Source organism: Enhydra lutris, unplaced genomic scaffold (genome assembly GCF_002288905.1).
Source record: "Enhydra lutris kenyoni isolate GAN:26980312 unplaced genomic scaffold, ASM228890v2 scaffoldscaffold10, whole genome shotgun sequence".
Classification (NCBI taxonomy): Eukaryota; Metazoa; Chordata; class Mammalia; order Carnivora; family Mustelidae; genus Enhydra; species Enhydra lutris.
This window is the reverse complement of record NW_019154094.1, coordinates 5,919,779-5,947,638: the sequence shown is the minus strand read 5'-3', so window position 1 is coordinate 5,947,638 and position 27,860 is coordinate 5,919,779. Positions and strand designations below refer to the sequence as shown.

General features: G+C 43.2%; 1 protein-coding gene across 2 annotated transcripts in view; it reads right to left on the bottom strand.

The window, feature by feature from the left end:
• LOC111144200 (kelch like family member 18) overlaps positions 1–27,860 on the bottom strand; it is a 54,385-nt gene that overhangs the window by 23,656 nt on the left and 2,869 nt on the right. The window lies entirely within an intron of this gene.

Below are 27,860 nucleotides of genomic sequence, written 5' to 3'. Positions count from 1 at the left end.
GGGAGAGAATCCTCAAGCTGACTCCCTGCGGTGGGCAGAGCTTCATCCCATGATTCTGAGATCATGACTTGAGCCAAAATCAAAAGCTGGAGGCTTAATCGACTGAGGCACACGTGCATCCCCATCTCCACCTTTCTAAGCAATGTGCCTAGAATAGTAGTTCTTGAATTTTCACTTCTCGTTATTACTTGTGGTAGCACATCTCCAAAGAGCCCCGAATATTCCCTGCCTCCTGGCCCTCACCCCACTGGGCGATCCTCTCGCACACTGTCTCGGGGTTGGTCGGTGCGGCTGACAGAATACACAGAAGTGATGGTCACTTGAATGCATGTTACATTCGTGGCTGGGTCATAAAAGGCACTGCATGGGGCGCCTGGGTGGCTCAGTCGGTTTAGCATCTGCCCGGCTCAGGTCATGATCCCAGGGTCCTGGGACTGAGTCCCACATCAGGCTCCCTCATCAGTGGGAAGCCTGCTTCTCCCTCTGCCTCTTTCCTCTGCTCATGCTCTCTTGGCCTCTGTCTCAATCTCTCTCAAATAAGTAAGTAAAATCTTTAAAATAAGTAAATAAATACACAGGCACTGCACATTCCTTTTACCATCTCTCCCAGATCACTCGCTCTTGGGGGAGCCAGATAACAACATAACCTAAGGAAAGCTGTGTGAAAAGGAACTGAAGCTTCTTCCTACCGCTATGTGAGTGAGCCTAGAAGAGGCCCCTCCAGCTCCAGTCAAGCCTTCAGATGAATGTAGCCCAAGGTGGCACTCAGACTGCAAGCTACTTCTGAAATCCGAAGCTGTGAGATAATAAATATTTATTATTTTAAGTCACTAAGTTTTGGAGTAATTTTTGGTTAGACAGCAAAAGGTAACTATTATATTAGCTACTTAATTTCTGTGATGGAAGATCAGGATTTTGTTCCAACATTCTTTTCACATAAAACTCCACTTACTCCCTCTGTCTTTCCAATATAATTATGTCCGCATTTGGTTAAATTAAGGGTTGCATTATTAGGTCTATGTGAATATTATTTGGAGCCAAGCCACGATGTATGCTATGATTACATTTCTTTTCTTGTATAATTTTTTCCCCTGGAGATAAAAATGAAGTATAGAACTCCTTTTAAGGGGCACCTGGGTGGCTCAGTGGGTTAAAGCCTCTGCCTTCGGCTCGGGTCGTGGTCCCGGGGTCCTGGGATCGAGTCCCGCATGGGGCTCTCTGCTCAGCAGGGAGCCTGCTTCCCTTCCTCTCTCTCTGCCTGCCTCTCTGCCTACCTCTCTGCCTACTTGTGATCTCTGTCTGTCAAATAAATAATAAAGAAAATCTTTAAAAAAAAAATGTTTAAAAAAAAAAAAAAAAAAAAGAACTCCTTTTAATACGTTCAATCAGGTACCCTAGCAGTATGTTCCTTTATGTCCCAGAGGCATCCCTACCAGAACTCTGTCCTTATAGGAATCCCTTTCACCTCACCTACACTGGAACCCGTTTCCTGAAGCCCATTGAGTCCTCTTCTTGATTTATTCCCTGTTCTGATGAAAAGCATCTTCTAGCAGAGCTGCCTAAGAAAAGGTATCCTACAAACTGTTTTTACTCATAGCACTCTGACACACAAAAACCAATTTTCCAACTCTCCAGACACCAACTGGTATCCTTATAATTCGAATCTGACATGAACTACTTGAAGTTAGTGCAGGTTAAGGGCTCAGTCCCACAAGACTGCCCCTGCTTCAGACACCAACTGCAAGCCTGAGCCACTTGTACTATCGAACAATTGGCTATAAAGTTGGGGTAGGGGTGGGGATAAGAGTGTTCCCCACAACTCCCTCCTCAGGTGTGATAATTCGGTAAAATGGCTCAATGAACTTCAGGGAAAATAGTTTACCTACTGTTACTGGTTTATCACAAAGGATACAAAAGAACAGGCAGATGAAGAGTTACATAGGGCGGGGTCTAGAAGGGTCCTGAGCACAGGATCTTCTGTCTCTGTGGAACTGAGGTGTGCCACCCTCCCCACACGTGGCTATGTTCACCAACCTGGAAGCTCCCCAGAGGTCAAAGGGTGGGACTGAAGTTCCAACCCTCTAATCTCATGGTTGCCCCTTCTGGCAACCAGCCTTATCCTGAAGCTTTCCAGGGGTCCACAGAGAGTCACCTTATTAGCATAAACTCAGGTGTGGTTGAAAGAGGTTGGTTTTGAAAAACAAAGGACACACCTCTCACTCAGGAAATTCCAAGGGTTTTAGAAGCTCTTGTGTCAGGAACTGGGAACAAAGACCAAATATTATAATAAAAGATGCTCTTATCACCCCTACCACTCAGGAAATTCCAAGGGTTTTAGAAGCTCTGTGCCAGGAACCAGGGAAAAAACCAAATACATATTTTTTTCCCTCAAAGAACTGTTTTGTGCTTTGTTCTTTTTTTTTTTTTTTTAGGTTTTATTTATTTGCGAGAGAGAGAGAGGTGCATGCACGCACAAGCAGAGGGTAGGGGCAGAGGCAGAGGGAGAGCAGGCTCCCCACTGAGCAGGGGATCACGACCTGAGGTAAAGGCAGGAGTTCACCTGTATGAGCCACCTGGGTGTCCTCCAAATACACATTCTTACTGTATCACACAATCATAAGGCATATGCACAATATGTCTGAAAATGTCTTTGTTAGCCTTCAACCTGGATGATAGTTTAGCTGGCTATAAAATTCTAAGTTGGGGGATATTTCTTATATCAGAATTCTGAAGGTATTACTTCACTGTCTTCTACTTTGTTGCTTTTGAGAAATTTAAGGCTGTTCTGAACACTAACACTTAGTATGTGACTGTTCTCTCTAGAAGCTTCTAGTGTTTTCTCTTTATCTTCAGAGTTCTGAACTCTCATAGGGTAATACCTTGGTGTCCTTTCATTCATTGTGCTATCTCAACCTATAGACTTTATTTTAGTTCTGGGAATACTTTTCCACCTTATTTCTTTGATAATTTCCTCCTCTCTATTGTCTGTTTTTTCTCTTCTGAAATTTCCATGAGTCAGGTGTTAGGCCTCTTGGAACAATCTTGCATTTTTTTCACCTGTTCCCCATTTCCCACCTCTTTCATTGGGTCTATCTCCTGGGATTCTTCACCTTTATCTTTCAATATCTCTGTGCTGTAGCTTTTTATAAGGCTATGGTATTTTTAATTTCCAAGAGGTCTTTTCTTGTTTTCTGAAGGTGTCCCACCCCACTTTTTATTGAAAGACTCTTATTCCTCTTTCATGAATGCTGTATTTTCTCTAACCTCTCTCAAGATATTATTTTTTTTTCTTTTTCTCCTCCTCCTCCTTGGTTTTCTGTTCCTCTCAGTTTCTTTTCCTGAGTTTCCTGAGTTCCTGAGTTTCCTTTTCCTCTGAGTTCCTTCTCCCTCCCATTTGTTTTTGTCAAGATATTATAGTTAAAATTTTTCATCTTTTTCTCCTTCTCCCTGCTTTTACTGTTTCCTCTGAGTTCTTTTTCCCCATTTGTTTTAGTCTCTGTCTTTTATTCTAGTGGCTTGCTTTAAATGCCTTGTGACACTTGGCTATCTGTTCATATTTTTAGAAGCTGAAAGTTTTTGAGGGGGTGGCTAGGCTCATCAACTTGTGGACTTCACATCAGGGTGATCAAGCAAGAACCTGCCATTTTACTGAGGACTGCTAAAAGCAGTATCTTTGGGACTTTTTCTCTGGGGCAAACTTATCAGAGACAGATCTTCCAATCTCTTGCATGGGAGTGCCTGCCTGTAGGTATTCTGGAAACTGGGTAAGAGAGGGGGATGGTCCTACCATTCACTATTTAGATTTTGCCTTAAAGCCCTTAAGTTTTGCTCCATAGTCTATCTCCTCTCTTCTATGCTTGGTATGCCCTCGGTTCAATATGGAAGACTAAAACTCCTGTCTCCTGGCAAAGTTGGGGAGGAACTGTACACAACTAATTGCTTTTCACACAGACTTTCAACTAATCTTCCTGTTTTCAGTATTTTGCTTCTCCAATTTTGGAGTTATTCCAGGGTTCTGCATTATAAGTCCTCTTTCTTCTTTATTTCTCCCCCAGCAGACACTTTCAGTTCCTCTGGCCTTCAAAGTTCATCACACTTCAGACTTTCTGGCTTCAACATTCCATTGATCTATCATTTGCTGACATCTCTTCTCCCTCTTACTATCATTTTAATGGCACAGGGCTTAAAATATGCGTTCGATTAGTTGTATTAAATTGTCATGCATTTATTTTTCATCTGGAAAGGAGAAGACAAAAGAACAAATTGTACATGCATAAACTAGGTGACCTGGTTTCCCCAAAAAGCTCAGCTAAAGAGAAGGCAGAGGGGCGCCTGGGTGGTTCAGTGGGTTAAAGCCTCTGCCTTCGGCTCATGTCATGATTCCAGAGTCCTGGGATCGAGCCCCGCATCGGGCTCTCTGTGCAGCAGAGAGCCCGCTTCCCCCTCTCTCTCTGCCTGCCTCTCTGCCTATCTGTGATCTCTGTCTGTCAAATAAATAAATAAAATCTTTAAAAAAATAAAAATAAAAAATAAAGAGAAGGCAGACCTATCTTGGGATATGCTAGCCAGATTACAACTGGATTCTGCATTCTGTTAAAGGGAAGAACAAATTTGTCTTTATCTACAAGAGGGAGACCAAGGTAGGAAAAGGTCTGGAAGCTACATCTTAAGAGGAATGGTTAAGGACAGATAATTTGTAAAACATAATGGGGGAGGGGGGATACAGTAGCTGTCTGCAAACCCTAGAAGGGTCATCACATGGAAGAGGGCAGATCTAGATGTGATGGGGGGCAGACTTTAGTTTATTATAAAGAGTAAGAACCTGTCATCTAAGAATGTTCAGGGACGTCCTTCACCAGTTCCAAAACTATTAAGGGACCTACCAATTCTATAATCCTAGGATATCACATTTTTGTGAAAAGTTTAAAAAAAACACAAATACTGGGGCACTTGGGTGGCTCAGTGGGTTAAAGCCTCTGCCTTCGGCTCGGGTCATGTTCCCAGGGTCCTGGGATGGAGCCCCGCATCGCATCGAGCCCCGCATCGCATTGGGTTCTCTGCTCAGCGGGGAGCCTGCTTCCTCCTCTCTCTCTCTGCCTGCCTCTCTGCCTACTTGTGATCTCGGTCAAATAAATAAATAAAATAAAATAAAAACAAAATAAAAAAAATTTAAAAACCCAAATACTCTCATTTATAATCTCAGTTTAAAAAGTCACTCAAGGGACGCCTGGGTGGCTCAGTTGGTTGAGCAGCTGCCTTCGGCTCAGGTCATGATCCTGGCGTCCTGGGATCGAGTCCCGCATCGGGCTCCTTGCTCGGCGGGGAGCCTGCTTCTCCCTCTGCCTCTGCCCGCCATTCTGTCTGCCTGTGCTCGCTCGCTCGATCTCTCTCCCTCTCTGAAAAAAAAATAAAATCTAAAAAAAAAAAAAAAAAAAAAAAGTCACTCAAAAAAGATGACCATTTATTGAGTTCCTTTTTCCTAAGTACCCATTATGCATTCTTTTCTCATTTTAGTCCTCATGGCAACCTTCTACATTAAGTAGCTGCTGTGAATTTTGTTTTGTAGAAGAACTCAAGATTTTAAAGTTACATAACTTGCCTTTTATGTGAAAGAGAAGGATTTATGCTTGAGCTGTTTACTAGTGAAGCTTGAGAGGGATCCAGTAAATAACACGCCTCCTCCCAGCTCAAGTTCTCAGCCAACTGGGAAATTTTTGAAATAATAAAAAACCTACACACGATAAAAATTATACAGAATTAAATACACACATATACACCAGTGACTAAAAGTAAAGCTGGGGAAATTTGAGTAAGAGTGGTGGATTAAATCAATATCAATACCCTAGTTGTGATGTTGTACTACAGTTTTGTAAGCTATTGCCATAGGGGAAACTGGGCAAAGGGTACACAGGCTCTCACTGCTATTATTTCAAATAACTACATGTGAATCTACAAATTATCTCACAGTAAAAAGTTCACTTAAAAAAAGGGACAGGGGCCCCTGGGTGGCACAGTTGGTTGAGCATCTGACTCTTGGTTTCGGCCCAGGTAGCAATTTCAAGGTTGTGAGATTAAGCCCCGTAATCAAAGCTGAGTCTGCTTTGAGATTCTCTCTCTCTCTCTCTGCTCCTCTCACTTGTATGTTCTCTCTCTCTCTCTCAAAATAAATAAATAAGTAAATAAATCTTAAAAAAAAAACCACAGATAAAAAATAAACTAAAAAGGGGACCAAGAAAATGGGAAATAGAAATTCTTTTATTACTGATTAAATACTATAAATTATGACCTACATAGGAGGACACGTGTGTTCCCTATTTTAACATCTTGAATTACACAGGCCCATGCAAAGACTACTTTCTCTAGTAATAGATCTGCAATTATAGTGTTACCTCAAATCTCCTCACTTCTCCATTCCTAAGGTGGCAAAGAAATGTGAAATGGTGCAACAGAATTTACAGAAAAATAATTAATGAGCAACATATAATCAGTTGCTCAGAAAGGGCAATACTACTTGGAACGCATCCCTACTTTAATCACATTCTGCTATGTCTACCCTCAGACAATAATTGTTATAAAAGTATTACCCTTAGAATGGAATCAGACCGTACATTTAAAGTATTGGAAAGAGTCAGGTACCAAGTCCAAGCTAGGGCAGAAGGAAAGAAGTGAATCTGGTATAACGAAACACTTTGAGCTGAACGAGTTCAACTCATGACCACATACGGAAGCTGCCTGGGCTGGATCAGGGCATCAGGTCTCTGTGCACACGGCAGACACCTGGTGCCTGTGCTCACACTGCCACTTTGTGAGCGTGTGTATCAGCACCAGCCACTTAACCACTGGGAGACGATATGCAATGACTAGCCTCTACAAAGCAAATTAGGGGCAATCACAGGACTTCCTGGGTACATAAACACCTCCAAATCTGCTTCCAAGGGGAAAAACAAACAACTCCAGCCAAGAGCCCAAACAGCCTCCACTAAAACTGCAGCAGACTCAGCACTCATGCCACTTGGATTCTACAAAGAGTGGATGTAGAACCTCTTTCTAAGCAGGGGCTCGGCACAGTAGGATCTGAAGAGGAGACTGAAGCATTCCTGCTCACCTATAGGGCTCCTCCATATATTTTTTAAATTATGAAGCCCCTGGGGGTGCCTGGGTGGCTCCGTGGGTTAAAGCCTCTGACTTCAGCTCAGGTCATGATCTCAGGTTCCTGGGATCGAGCCCCGCATCGGGCTCCCTGCTGGGCAGGAAGCCTGCTTCTTCCTCTCTCTGCCTGCCTCTCTGCCTACTTGTGATCTCTGTCTGTCAAATAAATAAATAAATAAATCTTAAAAAAAAAAGTCAATGGGCAGCTTAAATCTACATGTGCTTCAACTTCTCTATACTTGCTTTTAAAAATCATGGAATACACTATTCCTCAATAAATGTTAAAAATCAAAGTGGCTTCCATGATGCAAGGACAGATATGAAAAGGAAAGTGATGTGATGTGAAGCTGGAAAAGTAGATACGGTACTCAAGAACTCTACATTTTGCTTTAAGAGTATTAGGAAACCAGGCAACAGTACTAAGGAAGGGTCTCCAAAGCAACGGGGGCCACTCTGCAGGGAGAGCATGACCTGGGAGTTGCCATTCACTTAGGTCACAAACGACAGAGAGGGGCTAGCTTAGGGGTAGAAGATCGAGTCAAGTTTTGGACAAGATGCCACCACGTGCCTGGGAGGCATCCAAGCAGAGATACTGTGTAGGAAGTGAATGGGTACGTCTGGAACACAGAGAGATGGGAGACTAGGCTCAAATGACACCTTTGGGAGTCATCAGGTTGAGACCAGAAGAGGTCACTGAGGGAGAGAGCTCAGAGCCCAAAGAGGGTTTAAGAGGAATTCTAACATTTAAAGCTCATCTAGAAGAAGATGCCACGGTGAGGCAGCAGAAGGAAAGTACAGAAAGCAAGAGAAGCAAGGGGACGCCTGGAGGAAGAGAAGGGCGTGGGAGCTGGGGTGGTGCATACCGCCGCCAGACAGGCAGTGTGGTGCACATGGAAGCTAGAAGCCCTGTACCAGCAGGTACCAGCAAGGTCACCTCATATAGGTCTCTTCTGTCCTTTACTTCCCAACTTATGAGGTCATTCCTATTCCTCTGACTTTTCAGGAGTTTTAAAGAAGATCAAATATAAAGGAGTATGAAAATGGTTGCTATGAATGTCATCTGATCTAATCACCATGGTCACCCCAAATTCCTTAAGCTCCAGTGGGAAAAAGGTGTGCAGACCTGTGCAGACCATCCTGATGTTGCTGCCAGTCCTGGGTCCTGTTTGGAGGGATGGATCTGTACTGATTTGTCCCAGCTGGGCCACCAATGGGATAGGACTCAAGGGCCCATTTACAAACCTGACAGAGGTGCTCCACAATGGGACACAGATGAATAAATAACCAGCCGCACAGACTCTGGAGAAGATTGAAGCTACTTAGCTTTTCCTGAGTGGGGCCTCCTAATTGCAACGCTGGGCTTATTAAATTAAGTGATATATGATACACAAGCAAATACCCTAGCACGTGTCAGGTGCTTAGCAGAGATTTAACAAAAATATTGTTTTGCACCCAGCTGAGAGCCACAGCCCTATTTAGCCTCCTATGAGACTAAGATATAAATAACTGAAATCCTCACGAGTTCAGTCGGATTCACAGAGATTAAAACTCCTGAGTTTCAGAGCCAGCTCTACTACAGACAGAAGGAAGCTGCCCAGTTTTACTATGGTCTGTTTCCAGGTTGGACTGGATTTCTAGGTAGGAGTATTACTTATGGTGGTATAGCAAGGAGTATAGTAAAAAAAAAATAGATTCTCAAGAGAAGCACTATAAATACTGGTAAATGTTGCTGTGATCAACCAGGCTATCAGACAGTATTAGAAAGCACTGCATTAAAGGTCAAAATACATGCCCAACTCTCTTATCTGCTCATCCCAGGGGAGAAAGAGACCACAAGCTATACGGCACAGACGTATCGCGCCAGCTTCCAGGCCAGCCGTTCTTTCTGTAATGATCCAGGCAAATCTTTTCCCTTTACCCCTGGGCCTCCGTTTCTTCATAAGGGGCTCTAACTGGGTCAGGTTTCTCAACAGGTTGTCATTATATTTGTAACAGTAGTCTAACACGGATTTGGTAAAGCTTTTCCTTTTGATCATGATGGCATCTACACACATGCAAAAAGTAATTATACACACATCTTAAAGGCATCATTACTCTGGCCAACAGATCGGAGTACGTGTGGATATGAGGGCCCCTGGGAATAACTCTGCCCTGGGGCACAGAAACCTCTGTACCAGAGGTTCTCCAAGGGCCCTCCTGGTTAGTTGAGTCTGAGACTATAAGCAAAAGGAACCAGAAATCCTGAGTACCTCTTCGTCCACCTAAGTTTGGACTTGCCTTAACATTCATGCACACATGTGTGCACACGCATGCGTACCTAGCTTCCATGTTCTTCCCTGAAAAGACTGGGAAATTTTCCATTCACAGCCCTGGTTTGGCGGTATCGTTAGATCAACAAGGATAGTGTAGCATGACACCACAAATTCTGTTCCCTATCAACAGGCAGTTGGGGCTCAAGATTCAACCAGCTGCTTATTCAAGCAGGAAAAGCAGCAGGGCAAAATCTGAGTTGGGAGTAATCTGAGATAGGTGTTCCCAGAGAAAGCAAAAGATACGCCCAGAATAGATTTCTCTTTGATGGAAAACATTTTGATACTATTGCCCCTACTTTCAAGCATCTCACAATAAATATAAATAAAACACTAAGTGAACAGTTAAGTGCCCAGCCTGTACAGACAGATTACCCTTGGGATAAGTGGGGTTTAAGACGAAGCTTTCAGACAGTCACAAGAGATGCTGAAAGTGCATAATGGTGATCCATAATTTTACTGAGGCACAAATTTGAATCATAAAGGCTATGAAGCTGGTGTGTGTGAGAATGTGTCTATGAAATGGACAGTTAGCAGGGATGGATTACTCTCTAAAATTCCTTTAGCCTCGAAAATCATTAATTATAAATCTTTTAAGATAGACAGCATATCATTGTAGGTAAGAATAAGTACTCTGGGGGCACCTGGGTGGCTAGGTCAGTTAAGTGTCTGCCTTTGGTTCAGGTCATGATCCCAGTGTTCTGGGATCAAGCCCTATATCGGGGTCCCTGCTTCTCCCTCTGCCTGCCACTCGCCCTGCTTATGTTCTCTCTCTGTCAAATAAACAAATAAAATCTTAAAATAAAGAGCAAGTACCCTGGAGCTAGATGACCTGGGTTCAAATCTAGATTCTGCTCGTTGCTAGCTGTGTGACTATGGGCCAGTTAGTCAACCTCTCTGTGCCTCAATTGACACAACTACAAAATGGGATTAAACAGTACCTCTCTCATGGGGTTATTGTGAAGATTAAGTTAGCTAACATCTGTAAGGCATTTAAAACAGCAAACAGCACATATTGAGTACAATAAAACTGCTTATTAAATAAAATGTCCTCAAATTTAAAACTACAGAAGTTACTTTTAAGACCTTTAGAAAAGGGGTTAGCAAACTACAGTCTACCTGCCCAAATGCAGCATACCTCTTGTTTTGTTTTTTGCTTTTTTTTTTTAAGATTTTATTTATTTATTTGACAGAGAGAGATACAGCGAGAGAGAGAACACAAGCAGGGTGAGTGGGAGAGAGAACCAGGCTTCCCGCTGAGTAAGGAGCTCAATGTGGGGCTCGATCCCCTGGGATCATGACCTGAACCAAAGGCAGACGCTTAACAACTGGGCCACCCAAGTGCCCCCCTACCTCTTGTTTTTGTGTGGCATGAGCTAAGTGTTGTTTTCAAATTTTTGTATATGATTTTTGGGGAAAAAAGTCAAAAGAAGACTAATACTTCATGACATGTAAAAATCATGAAATCCAAATTTCAGTGTCCACATACAAAATTTTATTGGAACACAGACATGTCCCTACCATGGCAAATTTGAGAAGCTATGACAGTGATCGATGGCCTGCAACGCCAAAAATATTTACTATCTGCCTCTTCATGGAAAGAGTTTGCTGACCTCTGCTCTAGAGTCACAGGGAACACATATTACGAAAAGGGATGTAAATACATTCTCTAGAAAGAAGATGCTGATCACTTATTTTAAGACCCCCCCCCATCACACCTGATCTGCTGCTATTCACAACTCCTCCTGCTGAACTATTATGAACTGTGGACTCCACCACGGAGATAAAGTGTCTTATACAAAATACTCCTTTTAAAAAGGAAATGAGCTAAGCCTGAAATAGAGCCACTCACACTGGAGCCATTAATGGCCTGTATGGGCCTGCCCACCACCAATATGTCTTTTTTTTTTTTTTTGAACTTCAGTTTCTTAACCATAGTTACACAATTATTCTCTTTCTGCCCCCACCCCTACCCCCAGGGAGTTTCATAATTAGGCTCAGCAATAAAGCAGACTTGTCCATCAGAAATGTAAGAGGTGAACTGCGTGGAGATGCCTGGAAGCATCCACCTTCCTACCTCAGGTGTCAACCATCGCCCCACCTTACTGAGCAAGCGCCAAGCACAAAGCCAGCTCAAGCCAGCACTCCACCCCCCAAAATCTGACTCAGACGTTAGCTGAGTAGGGCTATTCCCTGTTGCAGATGTCAAGCCTTGGTCACGAGCACCGTATTTTTCTGTTCTCACCCACTCCGGTGGACTTCAGACTCCCTGAGGGGATTAGGGTTTTGTACACCCCTTACATAGCTCAGTAAATAGTCACGGAAATTAAAATACCAACTCTCCTCAATAGCAGCCCAGAAAGTCAACAATTCCCTGTGAAAATAAATTAACCCTGGAGAAGAATGGCAGTTTCACCGAAGGTTATGTAAAGATGGACAGCACGATCTCTTGGTTAAATTTAGAAAAGTATAATGAAGATTAAGCAGAGGGGGGGCCTTAGGACTTTCTACCCATTTCCTTCAAATTTTTCTTACATATTTAAATAGATACAGTAAATCTTCCAATAACTGTAACACTTGAGGGCTACTATTATAATCTATTACTATCACTTGCCATTAACCAGAGAGATCTCTCTAAATTGCTATGTAATATGGGTAAAGCTATTAACTATATGTTAACAATGTATAATACATTAACTATCATTACCTATAATATAATGATGATGATCCATTACTGAACTATTTTAGGTTACTTGAAGGTTAATAGAAAACACTGGTGGTTCAACACATGCCACTAAAAATCTTCCAAAAACACGACTAGCTATAGACTCCATCTCATGTCAGCTCTGTCTAGTGCTCCTTATCTCCTGGGATCATCCATCTTCCTTCCAACCACACTACATAACACATGATCTAAGCCCTACCAATGAGACATTTCCTTAAGACTTTTCAAATGAGAAAGAAGAGGGACAATACCCCGAGGATAGCAAGGAGCCATCAGATACTCACCACCCCCACGTATGAGAAACCAGTGTGCAGGGGGAGGAGCGTGCTGACCACAGAGGGAAAGTGTCCTGGCAGCATTTCAGTCCCTGGGCCCCCATCAACACTGTCTTTCCTGCAGTTTGATTACATGAACCAATAAATGGTTGGTCTTGCTGAGGGCAGTTCTGCTATTAGGAGCCAGAGTTCTGAGCACATGGTCCAGAGAAAGCCCTGGGGGAAATAGGAGAGGGGGAGCCTCCTTCCTGGCTTTAGTAGATAGGCTACATCTAAAGGTGGCTTTAGCTCTGAATGGGCCCTTACAGTGCCTCAAGGCCCCCATTCTGCTCACCAGTCAGGGCTTGAAGGATTAGAACACTTGACACAGTAAAGAGGTCATTTCTCCCCAAACTGCTGTGCAAATCTGATGTAACTCCTATCAAGACCAAAGCAAGATAATTTTTATAGATACAGACAAGACTCTTCAGGCAAAGGAACTAAAATAGGTGGAACAATTTTGAGTAATAAAGTGCAAATGGCCAATAAGCACATGAAAAGATGTTTAACATCATGAGTCATCAGGGAAATGCAAATCAAAACTAGAGTAAGAGACCACTTTACACAGACCATAGCTAGCTATTAGCAAAAAAACCAACCAAACCAAAACAACAACAACAATAAAACCCAGAAAATAACAAGTGTTGGTGAAGATGTGGAGCAACTCGAAGCCTTGGGCACTGCTTGCACTGCTGGTGGGAATATAAAATGGTGCAGCCACTGCAGAAAAGTTTGGAGAACACAGAATAATAGTATGACACAGCAATTCTGCTCCTAGGTATATAACCAAAAGAATTGAAAGCAGAGTCTTGAAGAGATATTTGTGTGTTCACATATTCACAGCAGCATTATTCATAATACCTAAAAGGGGGAAAGAACCCAGGTGCCCACCAACAGATGAATGGATATACAAAATGTGATCTATACATACAACAGATTATGTAGCCTTAAAAAGGAATGGAATCAAGAGAACGAGAAAATAAGCCACAGACAGGGAGAAAATATTTGCAAAAGACCTATCTGATAAAGGGCTGTCACTCAAAACATACAAAGAACTCTTAAAACCTAACAATAAGAAGACAAGTGAATTTTAAAAATAGGCAAAAGACTAATAGATACCTCAGCAAAGAAGATACACAAATGGCAAATAAGTATATGAAAAGATGTTCCATATCATGTCATGGGGAAATGCAAATTAAAACAAGATTTTCTATTCGAATGGCCCAAATCCAAAACACTGACAACACCAAATGCCGACAAAGATGTGGAGCATAGGGAACTCTCACTGATTGCTGGTGGGAATGTAAAATGGTATAGCCACTCTGGAAGACAGTTCGGCATTTTCTTAAAAAACTCAACACATTCTTACCATACAACCTAGCAATTACACTCCCTGAGATCTTCCCAAAGGAGTTAAAAACCCATGTCCACACAAAAACTACATGAATATTTACAGCAGCTGTATCCATAATCGCCAAAAGTTAAAAGCAGCCAAGATGTCCCTCAGGAGCTGAATGGGTAAATGAGCTGTGGTCCACCAAGACAATGGAGCATCATAAAGCACAAAAAGAAATGAGCTATCAAGCTATGAAAAGACATGGAGGAACTTTAAACGTATATTACTAAGTGAAAGAAACCAATCTGAAAAGGCTACATACGGCATGATTCCAACATTTGGGACAACGGAAGGATCAGCGGTTGCCAGGGGTTGTGGGGAGGGAGGGATGAATAGGGGGAGCACAGATGAATTTTAAGGCAGTGAAACTATTCTGTATGTTACAATAATGCTGCTTACATGTCATTATATAGGTCAAAAACCACAGAACATATGACACTAAGAGTGAACCCTAATGAAAACTAGGTTTTGGGTGATAATGATGTGTTCATCTGAATTTGATTATAACAAATGTACCACTCTGGTGCAGGAATTGTTAGTGGGGGGGGGCTATGTGTGCTGTGGGGTTAGGGACTTTATGGGAAATCTCTGCATCTTCCACTCAACTTTACTATGAACCTAAAACTACTCTAAAAAACAAAGGCTTTCTTTTTTTTTTAAAGAGTCTATTTATTTATTTGTCAGAGAGAGAGAACAGAAGCAGGGAGAGCTGCGGGCAGAGCAGGCAGGAGGGAGAAACAGGCTCCCTGCTGAGCAAGGAGCCTGATGCAGGACTGGATCCCAGGACCCTGAGATCATGACCTGAGCCAAAGGCAGCAGCTTAACCAACTGAGCCACCCAGGTGTCCCAGAGGCTTTTTTTCTTTTAATTTCAGGAAACTCTACCCCCAACATGGTTCTTGAACTCACAACCCCAAGATCAAGAGTCCCATGCTCTACCAACTGAGCCAGCCAGGCACTCTGGGCTTCTTTCTTTCTTTTTTTTTTTTTTTAAAGGAATGAAATTCTAATACATACTAAAATGTGGATGAACCTTGAAAACATTATACTAAGCGAAATCAACCAGACACAAAAGACTGATATTGTAGGATTCTACTCATAGGAAGGGTCTAGAAGAGGCAAAATCAGAGATAGAGATTACAAGGGGCCAGGGGAAGGGGTGATGGAGACTTATTGCTCAATGGTTATAAGGCTCTGCTTTGGGTGATGAAAATGTTTTGTAATAGACTGTGGGTAATGGTTACACAACATTGTAAGTGCATTTAATTGAGTCAGGGAGACTAAAAGACTCCATAAAAATCTGCTTTTTGCTACTTTTCCTGCTTCTATTCTTGCTAGTACCTGCACCCCCAACCCCACTTTACACATGCTGCATAATGCAAATAGTTTATGTCCTCCATGTAAGGAAGGGACAAGGAACCAATGATTTCTTTAGAAATGATAACATTTAAGGAAGGATCAGGTGAGAATGACCGGAAGCCATCATGTGCACATTTCAGACCTGGACATCTAGACGCCCAGGCCATATGGCTCCAAGGAACAGCACCTGAGCCCTCATCCTTGTTCCAATCAGTTCCTAGATGCCTGAGGGGACACATACACCAGACCACCTTCTTCAATAAAAAACTCCCAGACCCCATACAAACGAGTCTCCCAGACACTCTATCTGTACCTGCACTTGCTCTATACCTGCAATAAATTCTGCTTTTACCTCCTGCTGGCTTGCATTGGATTTCCATCCATCCTCTGAGTCCCTGGACCCAGCTTGCTGCCATCATTATGACAAATGAATTATACGCTTAAAAATGGTTTAAAAGGTAAAATAGTAATAATAATATTATACATATATATTATGTATATAATCATATACATTATATATTAATATATTATTATTATTATTTAAATAGTGTAATGGAAGAATAAAGTGAGAGTAATCAGTCTCCCCATTTCAAGATTTACTACAGCCAGAATATGCAAAACTGCGTGGTACTGGTAAAGGGATACAGACCTTGACCAGAGGAACAGAACCAAGAACCCAGAAGTAGCCCCACACGAGTATGGCCAACTGATTTTTTTTTTTTTTTTAAAGATTTTATTTGTCAGAGAGAGAGAGAGGGAGGGAGAACACAAGCAGGCAGAGAGGCAGGCAGAGGCAGAGAGAGAAGCAGGCTCCCCACTGAACAAGGAGCCCGATGTAGGACTCGATCCCAGGACTCTGGGATCATGACCTGAGCCGAAGGCAGCGGCTTAACCAACTGAGCCACCCAGGTGTCCCTGGCCAACTGATTTTTGACAAAGGTACAAAAGCATCTGTACCTCCAATGGAAGAAAGGGACGTCTTCTGCGTAAATAGGACTGGAGCGACTGCATATCCACAGGCAAAAGAAAGACTTCAACTTACACCCGTTTATATAAAAATTGACTCGATAAGGATCACAGATTTTTAAATGTAAAACTTAAAAATATAGAGTTTTTAGGGGCACCTGAGTGGTTCAGTAGGTAGATTTTTGGCTCAAGTCATGATCTCAGGGTTGTGGAACTGGGGCCTGCCTCAGGCTCTGGGCACTCAGTGTGGAATCTGCAGGAGGATTCTCTCCCTTTGCCCCTCTTCCACCCACGCACATGCCCGTGCACGCTCTTTCTCTCTCTCATAATAAATAAATATGGGGGAAAAAAATATAGAACTTTTAAAAGAAAACACTGGAGAAAATCTTTAAGACCCAGGGCATGGTAAAGAGTTTTGATATGAAACCAAAACTATAGTCCATAAAGAAAGATTTGATCAATAGGACTAAATCACAATTTAAAAACTGCTCAGTGAAAGATCCTGTTAAGAGAATTAAAAGACAGGGGCGCCTGGGTGGCTCAGTGGGTTAAGCCTCTGCCTTCAGCTCAGGTCATGATCCCAGGGTCCTGGGATCGAGCCCCGCATCGGGCTCTCTGCTCCGCAGGGAGCCTGCCTCCACCTCTCTCTCTGCCTGCCTCTCTGCCTGCTTGTGATCTCTATCTATCAAATAAATAAATAAAATCTTAAAAAAAAAAAAAGAATTAAAAGACAATTCACAAACTAGGAGAAATACTTGCAAACTTGCAAAATAAATAATTATATTTTATTTTCAAATTAAATACAAGCCTGGTTTCTTTGGGTTTCAACTTTGTCTGCTGTGAAATGGGGAGAATTATATTGACCTTAAGAAAATCTTTTTTTCAAAAGAAAAAAGATCTTGTTTTTTCAAGATTAAATGATAGAAATGAAAAGGTCTTTTAAATTAAAAAGACACTCAGCAGGATCTCAAGAGCTCAGATCTTGGATCCTGTCCTTTCTCTGCAAGAATCTAAGGACAGGGGATCAGCAAAGAGTATGCTTTCTGAATGGCAGGAACAGGCTTCCCCAGAACTGAATGGGCAGCAGATTCCCAGACTCATCACAATGGTAGACCAGGCTACTGTAGAAATCCTCCCAATACACACTCTGAGAGGTGTGTGATGAAATAAAAACAAAAATGGGGCGCCTGGGTGGTTCAGTGGGTTAAAGCTTCTGCCTTCAGCTCAGGTCATGATCCCAGGGCCCTGGGATCATGCCCCGTATCAGGCTCTGTGCTCAGCAGGCAGCCTGCTTCCCTCTCTCTCTGCCTGCCTTTCTGCCTACTTGTGATCTCTGTCTGTCAAATAAAGAAATAAAAAATCTTAAAAAAAAAAGAAATAAAACAAAAGTATTATTTGCAAATTATACTTGTAAATTTGTACTATTACTTGCAAACAATACTATTTAATAACAGGACTTGATACTAGTTAGTAGTATATTTTTGACATATTTGCCAAATATGAGTCCATCCGGCAAAGGACTTCTATCCATAATATATAAAGAACTCTGAAAATTCAATAGTAAACAAAGAAAAACAATCCAATGAGAAAATGGGCAAAAGACAGGAAAAGACATTTCATTAAAAAGGATATCCAGATGGCAAATAACAAACACATGCAATGTTCAACAACACTACCCATTAGGGAAAGGCAACTTAAAATCCTAATTAGATATCATTACAGATTTGGCTACAAACAGAAAATGGCTGTTTGTAGCCAAATCTGTTGTAGCCAAAATGGCTAAAACAGAAAAAACAGTAGCGACAGCAGTTGCTGGTGAGGATGTAGAACATTGTATTAGTCAGGGTTCTCCCAAGAAACAGAAGTGGTATGTGTGTACACATATGGAGCGGGAGTGAGAGAAAGGAGGGAAGGAGGGACAGGGAGGCTGGTTTTAAGGAATAGGCTCACACAATTAAGGGGGGTTGGCAAGTCTGAAATCTATAGGGTGGGTTGACAGATGGAGATTCAGATAAGATTTGATGTTGTATTCTAGAGTCTGAAATCTGCAGGGCAGGCCCCCCAAGTGGGAAAATTAGACAGGGTGTCCCTGTTATAATCTCAAAGAATTGTTTCTTCTTCAGGACACCTCAATTTTGGGGGGTGAGGCCTTCAAAAATTATATGAGGCCCACCACATTATGGAAGGTAATCTAAAGATTTATTTATTTATTTGACAGAGATCACAAGTAGGCAGAGAGGCAGGCAGAGAGAGAGAGGAGGAAGCAGGCTCCCTGCTGAGCAGAGAGCCCGATGTGGGGCTCGATCCCAGGGCTCTGAGATCATGACCTGAGCCGAAGGCAGAGGCTTAACCCACTGAGCCACCCAGGCGCCCTATGGAAGGTAACCTAAATATACTAATTTAAATGTTAACCACATCTTAAAAATACCTTCACAAGCAACATCTAGACTGGTGTTTGACCAAACAACTGGGAACCAGTGCCTAGTCAACTCGATCCATAAAATTAACCACTGTATTCATACATGCTGATAAGAATGTAAAATGGTACAGCAGTTCTGGAAACCAGTTTGGCAATGTCTGCTAAAACTAAAAATCAGGGGTGCCTGGGTGGCACAGCCGGTTAAGTCTCTGACTCTTGGTTTCGGCTCAGTCAGGATCTCCTGGTTGTGGGATTGAGACCTGTGTTGGGCTCTGCACTCAGCATGGAGTCTGCTTAAGATTCTCTCTCTCCTCCTCTCCTTCTGCCCCTCCCACTCGTGCTTTCTCTCTCAAATAAATAAATAAAATCTTAAAAACAAAAACAACTAAAAATCAATTCACTGGATGACCCAGCAATTGTGCTCTTGGGCATCTATCCCAGAGAAAATGAAAACCTATCTTCATGCAAAATCAAATAAATGAATATTCATAGCAGTCTTATTTGTAGCCCCAGACTGGAAGGAACCTGAATGTCTTAAACGGTTAAACAAAATGTGGTACATCCATATCCCAGCATACTAGTTGGAAACATTAAGGAAAAAACTATCAATACATTTAACAACTCTGAGAATGCTCTCAAAGGCATTCTGCTGAGTACAGAAAGCCCATCTCGAAAGGTCACATACTTCATAATTCCATTTATATAGCATTCTTGAAGTGAGAGATGGAGAACAAATTAGTGGCTACCAGAGACAAGGGATGGAGGGTGGGAGGGGGATGGGTGTGACTATAAAGGGGCAGCACAAGGAAAATCTTCATGGTTACAGAATAGTTCTATATTGTGGAGGTCTTCTGGATGTGGAGGTCACCTGTAACCTTGACAAGTGTCAATGGTGGCAGACCGACGTAACTTAATTATCTTACTAACACACGAGTTCCACCAATGGAGCAATCTTTGTGTGTTTCCTGGGATAGTCTAGCAATGAACACGTAGTATTTGTTGAATGAATCAAATTTCTGAATGAATCAACCCAAAATATAATTGAGTCTGTCATGTCAGTCCCCATTTTGTTGGGCTCCCCACTGCTTACAAGTCAGAGTCAAATCCTAAACTGGTTCCATCTACCCCAACCAGTTTCATCTGCCATCATGTCTTTCTTCTCGGTTGTTGGCAATTCCCCTACATCACCCTATTTCCTCTACTTGGATCCTTATCCCTTATTTTTCTGCTCATTCATGAGTATCCAGCTCAAATGCTCCCTCTTCTGAGGGACTTCCCAGACTCCCAGGCAGTCTGCTCTCCATCCTGTAGCTCCTGGTACAAGCCTCCAGCATACATTGTAGCATATATTATGTTGTCCCTGAAGAAGGTCTCCCCCTCCAGAATGTGTGTTTTCCCCACAGAAATAAAGTACTTAACACAGTGCCTCATTGCATGGGTACTTAATGAATCCTAGAACCCATTTCATCTAAGGGATAGCTCTCAGTCTTTCATCTGAGATACAAACATATAATAAAACTTCTGATGAGTTTCATCTCTTCTTTTTAACTTTGATCTTCTGACTCGGGACTGATTGAACTGGTGGGAAGAAGACACACATCAAGAGGGTGACTATCTAACCTTATCTGGAAATTGGGTTAGCTGAAGAGGCTCAAGAAAAAGATGGTAAGGCTTAGGGACGATTTGAGGAGGACCTGGCATCCAGGCTGACAGTGTATTCCCAACAGCAGAAGAAATAAACAAGCCACACCATGGTAGCCTTGTTCAGGTGCATTTCCAACAAGCTGGCATATAAGGAAAGTGGAGCGTCCTTTCATCTTGAATGCTGGATGGCCTGCCCACAGTCCACAACATGGGCAGAGGGAAGCTAGTCCATTCCACCAAAAGCATAAATGATTAATCTCACAAACCCATGGGGCTGAGAACCAGACAGCAAGTATAATAAAACACACTGGGTTCAGTCTGGAGTTTTGATGGCATTTTAAAGCACACCGTGTGGAACCCTCTATTGATGGAGCTTTAGATCTCTCTGCTTTTAGGGGGCCCCACTGGGTAAGTGACTCCGGAAGGGGGTGAGGGAGGAAGTGGCTGACCAGCTAGGACTAAAAAAAGACGTGGGCCATGGTCTCATACCGAGCTAGTCAAGAGCCAGCTAAAACATTCAGACCTTCCTATCCTTCCCAAATGCACCCCCTGCCTCCCGCCCATGTCCAGCAAGACAGAATGCAAGGAGAGAGGGAGACAGGAGGGCAGAGTCCACAGAAACCACACGTATGAGCTATACCAGCAGCATGTGATTTACAGATGTTCCCTACCAGTCTAGACTCCACATCATGACAATTCAAGTTCAGTCTACACTCGCCCACCTCCCCGATCACACTTTCCATCTCAATCTCTTACTTGTTCAAGAAACATTCTGTCTGTGCACTTACACGCCTGGGCCCGAGAACAGGCTTACCCCAGCCAGGAATGCCTCCTCCCACAGTGTCTGTTTGTCAAAGTCCTATTCATCCTTCCAGGCACCAATCAGACACCATCCTCTCAGTGCAACCATCACAAATCCTATGAACTGGAAATAACTTCCATTCCTTTGGTGTTCCCTTAGGCCTCTGGTAATAGCTGTATGGTTACAGGATGGATCAGACACTGCCTCTCATATTCAAATATGGGCATCCATCTCCCCCACCAATCGATCTGGAAATGCCAAAGATAGGGGCCAATGCCCACTCCACAGCAGGGTGCCTCATGCACCTAGCAAAGCTTTGAGCAGTTATGCACTTCATTAACAGGCTGACTGAAGGAGCATCTCAAACATAATACCAGGGGCCCTTTCGGGCAACACAGCAAACACTTTTAAGCACCTAAAACACGCCAAGAACTGTGCTGGATAATGGACGCTTCACAGGCCGCAGGAGATGGACATCTGGACAGCAAGAGTGAATAAGCGAGCACTTCCACACTGTTCAGTAAGGTAAGGGGAGTAGGTGCAAAGCATGAAGGCAATGCTTCTCAAATCTTCAAGTGCAGAGGGTTCAAGAGTCACCAGATTGTGGTTTGATAGGTCTGATGCGGGGCCAGAGAGCCTGCATTCCCAATGGGCTGTAAGGATGATACTCAAAGAACGATACTCTAAGGAACGAAGGGTCAAGGTCCACAGGAAGAGGGAAGGATTGAGTGCACCGGGAGGGATATGAGAAGATTCCTCGAGAGATGGGATTTCACACCACACCCCACTGTAACAGGGTAGCACGAAAGAAAGAAGATGGCTCAGGTCTGTGCTTCCTAGAAGCAGACAGGCGTGTGGCTTGTGACCACAAGACAAGGCTGAACAGACACAACGCAAAGCGCCTCAGCGGAAGAGAGGAAGGAGTGTCTGGCCATTTCTTTACTTCTGAGGAAAAAAATGGAAATGAAAGCAGTTTTGGAGCACGGGTAAGATTGCTGGTAGAGGTGAGCGATCCTCCAAGCCAGAGAACGCTAGAGCCACGGCTCGGGAGTTGGAGACCACGGGTCGTGAAGACACAGCCAGCTGGAGGAGTCTGTGGGCAACTAGGGGAGAAGAGAGAGGGGCGGGGTTGGGAGGATCCTGAATATCAAGAACAGGACCGGGGGTCCTAGAAAAGTCAACCAAGAGGGGCGGTCAGCTCCAACAGGACAGGCTTAAGCTTCTCTCTCTTACGTCTGTCTCCCAGATGCAGTGACGCAGTGACCGATTTCTGTGAGCAGCTTAGAATAATCAGAGATGCAGTTAAATCAGCAGTCTTTCCTTTAATCCTTCCGAAAACCAGCCCGCACCTGCTGCTCCAGCACTCCCACAGCCCGGCGGCTCTCCCCAGAAACCCTGCTCACTTAAAGGGATAGCCTACGGACAGGGGAAAGAAGACAAGCTATCCCCAACATGAGTATGAGCATCTTTTAAACCACCAAGAGCTGAGCAGCCCAGGTCTACTTCCTGCTCACCTGACAAATCTCTCACCTCTGATTCTCTCTGTGGTGCAAACAGAAGTGACTTCAAGAACAAGCCACAACTGGCCTCTCTAGCTCTGGCCATTAGCACCATGTCTCCTAGAAAAAGTCCAGGTGAAATCCTGCACTCTCTTCACGAACTCCGGAAAATAATTATGTCATTGTCGTTGTGATAAATGACACAAAATACACAGGAAAGAGAGAGGATGAGCTAAAGCTGATTCCAGAGTTTCAATCCTGCCTATATGGATCGTATGCCATCCAGGCACAAAGTCAACAAAAGTGGCGATGGTTTAGGAGGGAAAGAGCCTTCATTTGAGACATTAATTAGCATAAGGATCAACAGGACAAATGAAATGTAGGTCTAGTATTTAGGAGCAAAATAAGCAAGAGAAACATAGATGTGAAAGCCATTTGTAATTTAGAGACTATGCCAACAAACCTTTACTTGGAAGACAGGTCAGCATAGTATATTTCACTGGTCCTCAGGACAGCTCTGTCAAGGTTATGGGGCACTTAGACTTTACAAATTGGCACAGAAAAAATAAGCTTACAACACGCGTACGTCATTTAAATATGTCTCTCCTAGAAATCGATTCCTTTTAAGTGACCATTGGAAGAGCAGCTACAGGGCTGAGCTGATAAAATCTGGCTCCCGAGAGCTGAGGCAGCACACTATGAAAGTGAAAGAACAGGGAAGGTTATTCCTTAGTGTCCCGTGTTTCTCATCAGTGGGTTTGAACACAGAGTCAGCTTCTGCTTTCAGGGTCTCTGCAATCACAGCACTATAAGCAATCCCACTTGCCCTTCTTGAGCTTATCAGCTTTTTAAAAAGTTGTGGTAACATACACATAACAAAATTTACCATTTTACCCATTTTTCAGTGTACAGTTCGGTGACAGTAAGTACATTCACATTGTTGTGCGACCATCCCGACCATCTGTCTCCAGAACTTTTTCATCTTCCCAAACTAAAACCCTGTCCCCATTAAACACTAACTCTCCATTCCCTCCACCTCCCAGTCCCTGAGTAACCACCATTCTACTCTCTTTGTGTACTCTGGTTACTTCCTTTAAGTGGAATCATAGAGTGTCTGTCCCTTTATGACAGACTTATTTCACTCAGCATAAAGTTTTTAAGGTTCACCCACATTGGAGCAGGTGTCAGAATTTCTTTCTTTCTTTCTTTTTTAATCAAGGAGGCTCCACACCCAATGTGTGGTTTGAACTCATGATTCTGAGATACAGGCCAATGCCCCTCTACCGACTAAGCCAGCCGGGCACCCCGAATTTCTTTCATTTTTAAGGCTGCATAATATTCCACTGTATGCCTTTCAAAAAAATAGAGTACATTTTGTTTATCCAGTTAACTGGTGGTACACCTTGTGTTACTTCCATCTTTTGGCTACTGTGAGCAATTCTGCTATGAATATATACAAATATCTATTCTTGAGCTTGTTTTTTTTGAAAAGCGTTTTTGTGTTCTGGTCAGATATGCAGCACACTCTGCCCAGATGTACTGGACCATAGGTGAACTATCTACTTTGCCTGCCAGAAGCCCCAACTCTGGCCCTTACCTTCACGGCCCTGAACACAGCCGGTCAGGTCCACTGGAACACAGGAGCCAACACGGTCTCCTCTGGCCTGCCATTCTGCAAGCAGCTAAGCATCCTCAGCTTCAACTGAGACAGAAAGGGAGCACGGTGTCTTTAGTTAATGCTTCGGAAACAGTCTGCTTCAAGCTCTAGCAGAGCTACAAGACTTTCAAAGATGAGATGCAAAATTTACCAGTAACTTCTCCTATGTCAGTTATTCACAGTCACCAACCAGGACAGTCCCATGATCACCTGCAGTGAGCTGGAAAGAGATAGTTCTTCACTTCTGGTTCATCTGCACTCTTTAATAAGAGACGCTTCCGTCTGCTAGATGCTGTGTGGGAACGACAGAAGTGTATACCGGGGCCATAAGGCAAGTGTAACCTACTTCCAAGGCCTTAAACTTGACAGAGGCCATATTTCTATACAACAGGGGTCCGCCAGCCACAGCCAACGGGTTTGGCCTATACCTGTTTTCGTAGATCAAGTTTTAATGGGACAGAGCCATACCCATTCATGTATGTGTTCTGTACGGCCGCTTGGGTGCCACGACATCAGAGTTGAGCGGTTGCAACTGAATCTGTATGACCCACAAATCCTAAAATATTTACTATCTGGCTCTTTACAGAAAATGCTTGCCAACTCCTGGTTCACACATCTTGGATCACTCTCTTCTCCCCAGCTGGAAACAAGTGCTGAAGGGGTCAGCTGTTCGTGTGGAAGAGGCCTTCCTAAACTGGGGAAACTGGCTGGCTTATAACAAAGAGGCAACAGTAATGCCAACACTCCACAAATCCAAAGTAGGATGGGAGACGCCAGGCTTGAAATTTAGAAGGGGCTAAGAACACATCTTTAGAAAAATGTGATCTCATCTGCTGTCAACCCGCCTCTAAGCTGAACTAGGTGTGGCCAAGAGGCAAACAATGGAGTCTCCTGTACAAAACCGTAAAGGAACCGCCCGCTGTGAGAAGCATCCCCAAACACAGGCTTCTTAAATTTACGCAGAAGCCTCAGAGTGAACCCTCTGAATGCTGCTTCGGTGGTAACTGATTTTCCAGGATGCCTCCAACTCCCTTTCCCTACCCACACATCAGGCAGTGGCAAGCTCTCTCCTCCTCTGATTGGCGTCCAAACGTAACAGCATGAACTACAACATAACTTGAGGAAGAAAGCAAAACCAACTTTTCGATGAATATGCATTCATACCTAAGTGCACCTCTGCTCTCAAGGAACATATCCTTCTGCTCGGTTCTAACTGTTCACTAAGAAAAGGCAAGGCTGGAAATGAACACAAATGCTTGGGGAAAGTCAGTAGAAAACACCAGGAATGAACAATACTCAGAAGCATAAGTTTTCCAATGTTGTGCCATTTCAAAATCAAGAGAGTCCAGAATTCAAATGTGCAAAAGACTAGCCGACAAAGCCTGCATCTTTCCTCTCTCCTGAAATAGAGCAATGGTGTTGCATCAGGACATAGACATCACTGTCCTCCATTCTTGAAAATGACACTGCGGATGGCGTGTGTTCCCTGCTCTGCTTCCTAACATCAGCAAGGCAGGTGAGTAATGGGAAGAGGATGCAAAAGCATTCCTTCTACCAACAGCTAGGCTGGATCCCAGATAATAAAGCTTTGTCCCTTGGGCAATCCCTTAATATCTCTAAGCCTCAGGGTTTTTTAATCTCTAAAATGAATGGCTTTGATAGAGGACCTCTATGGCTCCTTTTCGTAGGATTCTCTCAGCTCTATAATTAAACCTGTGTAACTCACTATACTACACAGAACATCAAAATGGCATGTATCAACAAGTCCTTACTTCACTTCCTGATAGCCTTTTCCACACTCTTTCATCACCGAATCAGTGTGAGAGCAAATGAGGCAAGATTCCAGACTCTAGTGTGTGGCTCTTGAAGCCAGTCTCAATGAGAATTGTGTACCTGGATTTAGTGGGTCAAAGGAAAATGTTCTAATTCTATGCCTTTTACCCATGGAAAAAGCATTTCTTTCTGGAGGACAAATTATCAGATCTGTGTTCAAAACCTTAGCAGGGGCCTTGGGAAAATGCTAGAAGGCCAATGCCAGCTTATTGGTGAAGTTCATTAGTGGCTGCAGAACAGAGAGAGCATGAGCAATCGAGCAATGAGAGAGAAGGAAGCTTCTCTCCTAAGCTTATGGGTCAGTGAATAATATGCAGGTTTGGTGACCCCCTTCTGCTCTCACAAATAAAGAAAAAGGAGAATGTGAGGTGAGGGGAGAACAGAAAAACGTTCAAGCGGTGGGTCTAGATCTTATAAATGAATAACGAATTGTGAACATTCACTGAATCTGGGGAGTCTGCCTAACTCACAGGACTCCAGTGAACCTGATAGATGAAGCCTGAGCATTGGGCAACTGGCAGCCCAGAAGAAAGGAAAGGAAACAGGCTGATGGGAAGAGGGGATGAGAGCCGAGGTGGAAGCAAACCTCTCTGCCCAGACAAAGCCCGATGTTATAGGTTGCCCAGAAGTCTTGCACTGCTACCCTCCTAACCTTTAAGAGAAAATGATTTGTCATGTAGATGGACCATGGGCTTTTTCTGATAGGAAAAAGATACTCAGCTGGATTCATAACCCATGAGCCAGAAACAGGCCTCAGGGAAATTGCTCTTAAGCTTGAATGCAAGATTTTGCATGTACGTTAAGTATGTGCATTTTTCTGGGGAGAGGGCTCATCATTTTCAGTTCTGTTTTTTAAGATTTTTATTTATTTATTTGAAAGAGGGACAGTGAGAGAGAGCATGAGAGAGGGGAAGGTCAGAGGGAGAAGCAGACTCCCTGTGGAGCTGGGAGCCTGATGTGGGGACTCGATTCCGAGACTCCGGGATCATGACCTGAGCCAAAGGCAGTTGCTTAACCAACTGAGCCACCCAGGTGCCCTGTTTTCAGTTTTTTAAAAAAACATTCATGTCAACATAGACATAGAATATGATTTTTAAAATCTAGTATTATTATACCCTTTCTGTTCTGCCTCTTCTTAAGTATCCAACAGGTGCGCAAGGAATTCAAATTTCAAATATTTCCAAAAACAAAATTAAGTAAGGTTTGAGAGTTGGCAGTGAATTTTGAGAATACATCATACCTGCTAACGCTAACTTTCAGACACTCCCTAAAGCTCGACAAGATAGAAAAGATGACCTGTTGTTAACAGTGAGTACAACTGACCTGGGGTAAATTAATTCAGGTAGCAGCTGGAATTCAGTTCCATCACTGCCAGTGATAGAAGATGCAACAGGAGAGCAAGGAAGGGCATTTGGCCAGGAGAACAGAGACCAGGAGTCCAGTCTCTAGTCCTAGCTCTGCCTATCTCAATCTGTGATTTTGAACAAGTCCCTTCCTTTGGGCTTGGGTCCTCATCTGTAGGATGTAGGCTACTAGAGCAGAGCAGCGGTCTGCATACTCTTAAGACAATGAATGTTATGTTTAGATAAAATCACCCAGAATTCATCAGAAGCTAAACAAATTCAAAATGGCAGGTTGAACATACCCACTTATTTCCTCTCTCTCTAGAAACCCCACCATTATTATTCATAATTATGTCATTATTCATAAATATCCGCTGCAACTGAGCATTTACTCCATGATTGTTTTAAGTCCATTAACTAATGGAATCCCTAACACTCTTATTAGG